The sequence below is a fragment of the Macaca nemestrina genome, chromosome 5 (assembly GCF_043159975.1).
Source record: "Macaca nemestrina isolate mMacNem1 chromosome 5, mMacNem.hap1, whole genome shotgun sequence".
Classification (NCBI taxonomy): Eukaryota; Metazoa; Chordata; class Mammalia; order Primates; family Cercopithecidae; genus Macaca; species Macaca nemestrina.
In genome coordinates this window covers 75,851,530-75,857,619 of record NC_092129.1, presented here as the reverse complement: position 1 = coordinate 75,857,619, position 6,090 = coordinate 75,851,530, and the positions used below count along the sequence as shown (strand labels likewise).

The window sequence follows — 6,090 nt, the reverse complement described above, 5'->3', positions numbered from 1 at the left end:
GTAAATGAGGTACTGATCACCTCAAGCATTTATCCTTTGTGTTACAAACAATCCAACTATGCCATCTTAGTTATTTTAAAATCTACAATTAAAATTATTGACTATAGTTACCCTGTTATGCTATCAAATACTAGATCTTATTCTTTCTAACTACTTTTTTGTATCCATTAACCACCCTCCCTTCCCCTCACCCCCATATTACCCTTCCCCGCCTCTGGTAACCATCCTTCTACTCTATCTTCATGAATTCAACTGTTTTAATTTTTAGCTCCCAGAAATGAGAACACATGAAGTTTGTCTTTCCGTGCCTGTTTTATTTCACTTAACATAATGATCTCCAGTTCCACCATGTTGCAAATGACAGGATCTCATTCTTTTCTATGGCTGAATAGTACTCCATTGTGCACATGTACCACATTTTCTTTATCCACTCATTTGTTGATGGACACTTGAGTTGCTTCCAAATATTGGCTCTTGTGAATAGTGCTGCAATAAACATGGGAGTGCAGATATTACTGATTTCCTTTCTTGTGGGTATGTACCCAGCAGTGGGATTGCTGGATCATATGATAGCTCTACCTTTAGTTTTTTGAGGAACCTCCAAACAGTTCTCCATATAGTGGCTCTAATTTACATTTCCACCAACAATGTAGGAGGGTTCCCTTTTCTCCACATCCTCGCCAACATTTGTTATTGCCTGTCTTCTGGATAAAAGCCATTTTAACAGGGGTGACATCTCATTGTGATTTGAATTTCTCTGATGATCAGTAATGTTGAGCACCTTTTCACATGCCTGTTTGCCATTTGTATGTCTTCTTTTGGGAGATGTCTATTTAGATCTTTTTGCCAATTTTTAAATTGAATGATTAGATATTTTCCTGTAGAGCTGTTTCAGCTCCTTGTATATTCTGGTTATTAATCCCTTGTCAGATGGATAATTTGCAGACATTTTCTCCCATTGTGTGGGTTGTCTTTTTACTTTGTTCATTGTTTCCTTTGCTGTGGAGAAGCTTTTTAACTTGATGTGATCCCATTTGGATGACTTTTTTTTTCATAGGAAAATGTGCTCACCTCCAGGGATGAGTTGTTAGCGGTGGTCAGACGTCTCTGAATGCGGTAGCCCTCCGGGAGCTGTAACTTCCTTAACGCTGCCGAGTCCGCTTACAGGTGTTTCTCCCTTCCTGCACCTAGAGCTGCTTGAGAATTGGGGCCGGGTCTTAGTCATCTTCGTAGTCTCAACTCCCAGCAGAGTCTGGGACAGCACAGGTTTCAACATGCATTGTTGAATTGAACAGCAAATCTCTCCAGTGGCCAGGATGGTGTGAGGGGAGCGAAAGCTCAGGTGGGTGTAGCCTACTCCTTTATGTCTCTTTTTCTGTGGTAGCGAAGGCACCAATGGTCATGAATTTCATCTAAAAACACAATAAATTGAAGCACAGTGAAGGTTATCAAGGCGGTGGGAAGGTCCTACTAAAGACAGAGTATGAAGACTGTTGAAAACATAAAAATCAAGCATATTATGATTTTAAAAATGAAGAGTTATGAGGGGCTTGTTTGTAATACCATACCTGAATTGCCTCACCCCACACATGGGCCTGGATATGGGTGGGAGGGGAAGGCAGTGTTGGAATTTTTAGCTGCTGCCTAACTCTCATTTGGGCTGAAATGCTCTGAGCCCCATGAAGCATGCGTGGTGAGAGGTCCTGATTCACGGAGCTCCTTCCCACAACATCAGTGATCCTGCGTCTAAACCATTCCTTGTCCGCTTCTTTTCTGTTTGTTGTTGTGGTTTAGCTGGGGAAAGTAAAATGTCTAATGGAAGAAAGTGGGCGGGTCACTCCTTCTTAACCAAGTCATCCAGCTGCTGGACTCTCCTAGAGATGCTTCCATTTAGCATGGAAAACTCTCTTTTTCATTCCTCCTTCCTCGCCTCCCCCACCTCCACTTTTATCCCCTAGAGCAAATTCAGGGCCTCTCTGAATTGGTACCACCTTACATTAATTGGCACTAATGCAAGTATTCACGGCTGTGCGTGGGATGCTTCTGAGTGCAAAATGGATCTGTCTGTGCCTGGGAACGGTTCTTTCACTTCAGGTGTGTAATTTACTGTTCTGTGAGATGCGTTCCCCGGGCGCCCCTGCTGCACCAAGCAGCACCTCAGCTGCTACTACAGAAGGGCTCAGCAACAGACGTTTGCTTATGGTCATAAATCTTAGCAGACACACCTGTACATGACCACAACATGCAGTTATAGAAACAAAGAGCTTCCCATCAAGCTGAAACTGATCCAGGAGGTGTGGGTGCCTTGGCAGCAAAGGGGGGCCATTACCAGGAGAGCCCGGGTGACCGTGGAGGAGCTCAGGGAGCACCCTAGAGGCGGCTGGGGGTTGGGCACAATGAGCTTTTGAGAGAGGCTGGGATTCAGAATTGCTGTCTGCTCTCATCCACTAATAAGCCCTGTGATTGCAGGCAACTCACCTTAAATTTCTGAGCTATGGATTTCTCAAATGACACTCCTGGAACTTAGATCTGTCATCTTAAAATTTGTTTTCTATTTATCTCACTTGTTTTATATTCCTTTTCTTCTCCTTTCTTGCCCATTTTTTGGATTATTTATGTGTTTAAAAATTATTCCTGGCTGGGTGCAGTGGCTCATGCCTATAATCCTAGCACTTTGGGAGGCCAAGGTGAGAGGATCGCTTGAGCCCAGGAGTTCGAGACCAGCCTGGATAATGCAGCGATACCCATCTCTATTAAAAAAAAAAAAATTAGCTGGGTGTGGTGGCACGTACCTGTAGTCCAGCTACTTTGGAGGTTGAGATGGAAAGATTGCTTGAGGCCAGAAGTTTGAGGCTGCCGTGAGCTATGATCATGCAACTGCACTCCAGCCTGGGCAACAGAGAAAACAAAAAACAAAAATATTCCATGTCCCACGTCTATCAGCTATCAATAAAGGAGCGTATTAAGTTATACACTCCTTTACTGGTTATCCGAGGGCCCAGAGATTACAATAGCACTGCCTTATTAGACTCGAATATAAAGTTGCACATCTATTCCTGGACAACGCACACACCCTAAAAAGTCTGACTCTATTTACTTTTAATCCTGCCTTTTGTGCAGGATTTAATTCTAAATATATATAAGACCTCACAAAGTATCAGTCATTATTGACAGCCAGCATTCTTTTAGATTTACCCGCATAGTCATCCTTTCTCTTATTCTTCGTTTCTTTCTGTGTGTGATAGAACAATTGCCCCCACAAAGACGTCTCATTCTAATCTCTGGAAACTGTGAATATGTTAGGGGGAATAAAGGTTCCAGGAGGAACTAAGGCTGCTCATCAGTTTAGAGGGATTATCCTGGGCTGGCCCAATTAATCATCACTAGAAGCCTTAACTGTGGAAGACAGAGGCAGGAGAGGAGAAGGAGAGATGGCAGTGCCAGAAGGCCTCAGCTCAGCATTGCTGGCTTTAAAGATGGCAGACAGGACCTTGATCAAGGGAACACAGGAGACCTCTAGACCCGGTAAAGTCAAGAAACAGACTATCCCCTGGAGTCTCCAGAAGGGAATGCAGCCCTGTGGACACAGATTTTAAGCTCAGTGGGACCCATGTCAGAATTCCCATCTCCAGAGCTGTAAGATAATACACACACATTGTTTTAAACTATGATGTTTGTGGCCATTTATTACAGCGGCAAGTGGAAACTAATACTCTGTATTGAGGGGTGACAATGTACTAGCAGCCCTCACTCTGGGCGCCTCCTCTGCCTTGGTATTCACTCTGGCGGCGCTTGAGGAGCCCTTCAGCCCACCACTACATGTGGGAGCCCCTTTCTGGGCTGCCGAGGCCGCAGCCGGTTCCCTCTACTTGCGAGGAGGTGTGGAGGGAGAGGCGTGGGCCGGAAGTGGGGCTGTGCGCGGCACTCGCGGGCCAGCGTGAGTTCCGGCGGGCGCGGGCTCGGTGGGTCCCCACACTCCGAGCGACCAGCCCGCGCTGCCAGGCCCGGGTAGTGAGGGGCTTAGCAACCGGGCCAGCAGCTGTGGCGGTTGCTCCAGGTCCCTCAGCACTTCCGGCGCTGGGCTCAAATTCTTGCTGGGCCTCAGCTGCCTCCCCGCGGAGCAGGGCTCAGGACCTGCCCCCGCCATGCCCAAGCCCCCGCTTCTCTGCTTTGGGCTCCCGCGCGGCCCAAGCCTCCCGGACGGGCGCTGCCCCCTGCTCTGTGACGCCCAGTCCTATCACCCACCCAAGGGCTGAGGAGTACCGGTGCACGGTGCAGGACTGGCAGGCAACTCCGCCTGCAGCCCAGGTGTGGGATCCACTGGGTGAGGCCAGCTGGGCTCCTGAATCTGGTGGGGACTTGGGGAACTTTTATGTCTAGCTAAGGGATGTAAAGCCACCAATCAACACTCTGTGTCTAGCTCAGGGTTTGTAAATACACCAATCAGTACTCTGTGTCTAGCTCAATGTTTGTAAATACACCAATTGTTACTCTGTATCTAGCTAACCTAGTGGGGACTTGGAGAACTTTTCTGTCTAGCAAGCACACTGTGTCTAGCTCAAGGATTGTAAATACACCAATTGGTACTCTGTATTTAGGTAACTCTCTATCTAGCTAACCTAGTGGGGACTTGGAGAACTTTTCCGTCTGGCACTCTGTGTCCAGCTCAAGGATTGTAAATGCACCTATGAACACTCTGTCAAAACGGACCTATGAGCTCTCTGTAAAATAGACCAATCAGCTCTCTGTAAAATGGAGCAGTCAGTGGGATGTGGGTGGGGTCAGATAAGGGAATAAAAGCAGGCTGCCCGAGCCAGAAATGGCAGCTGGCTCAGGTTGCAGGCTGTGGAAGTTTTGTTCTTTGGCTCTTTGCAATAAATCTTGCTGCTGCTAACTGTTTGGGTCCACGCTGCCTTTATGAGCTGTAACACTCACTGGGAAGGTCTGCAGCTTCACTCCTGAAGCCAGCGAAACCACGAACCCACAGGGAAGAAGGAATAAACTCCGGACACACCATCTTTAAGAACTGTAACACTCACAGCAAGGGTCCGCGGCTGCTTTCTTGAAGTCAGCGAGACCAAGAACCACCAATTCCGAACACAGTTTCTCTGTGTTTTCATGCAGAATCATTTTGCTTCTATCTGAAGAACTTGTTTTAGTCATTTTCTTTATGAAAATGTGGATCTGTGGTAATGAATTTTGTCAGATTCTGTTTGAAAATGCTTTTCTCATGGCTTCGTTTCTTTGGTTTGCAATTTTACTGATTTCTGCTCTTAATTATTTCCTTCCTGTTGCTTATGTTGGGTTGAATTTGCTATTCTCTAGTTTTACAAAATGAAAACGTAGAGCATTGATTGAAAACCTTTCTTCTTCCCTCATAAGCATTTAATGCTACAGACTTCTCTCTAAACAATGCTTTAGTTGCTTGCAACAAATTTTGATATACTGTAATTCTATTTTCATTTAGTTCAAAATATTAAGATTTTGTCTTTGACTCATGCGTAATTTAGAAGTGTATTGTTTATTTCCAAATATTTTGGAGTTTAACAGAAATCTTTGTTACCGATTTCTAGTTTGATTCCATTATGGTCTGAGAATATACTCTGTATGATTCCTATTCTTTTAAATTTGTTAAGGTTTGAATATGGTCTCTCTTAAGGAATGTACACTTGTAAACAATGTGTATTCTGCTTTAGGTCAATTTGATCAATAGTGTTGTTCAGCCCTATATTCTTACTGATTTTCTGTTTACTTGTTCTGTTGATTCCTGTGAGAGGAATATTGAAGTCTCCAACTACAATTGTAGATTGGTCTGTTTCTTCTTTCAGTTTCATGGTGTTTTGCTTCATGTAATTTGAACCTCTGTTGTTAGGTCCATTTAGGGCAGTTTTGTCATCTTGGAGAATGGATTATCATTATATAAAGTTCCTCTTTATCCTTAATAATATTCCTTGTTCTGAAGTCTGCTTTGTTTTGATATTGATAGAGCTGCTCCAACTCTCTTTTCATTAGTGTTTGTCTTTTTTTTCCCATTTTCCAAGAACCTATTTTTGTATTTTTGCTTAAAGAAAGTTTGTTGTAGACATCATG

General features: G+C 44.5%; 1 long non-coding RNA gene across 3 annotated transcripts; it reads right to left on the bottom strand.

Moving 5' to 3' along the window:
* Window positions 1-299: 299 nt before the first annotated feature.
* LOC105478729 (uncharacterized) lies at window positions 300-3,876 on the bottom strand. Of its 3 annotated transcripts, XR_011623484.1 has the most exons (4): window positions 3,196-3,876; window positions 2,793-2,889; window positions 1,569-1,812; window positions 300-1,412 (listed from the first exon to the last, which is right to left on the bottom strand). It is a non-coding gene; the product is annotated as an uncharacterized lncRNA (long non-coding RNA). The 3 variants fall into 3 exon arrangements; XR_011623482.1 differs by lacking the exon at window positions 1,569-1,812; XR_011623483.1 differs by lacking the exon at window positions 1,569-1,812 and having other exon boundaries at window positions 3,752-3,875.
* Window positions 3,877-6,090: the final 2,214 nt, after the last annotated feature.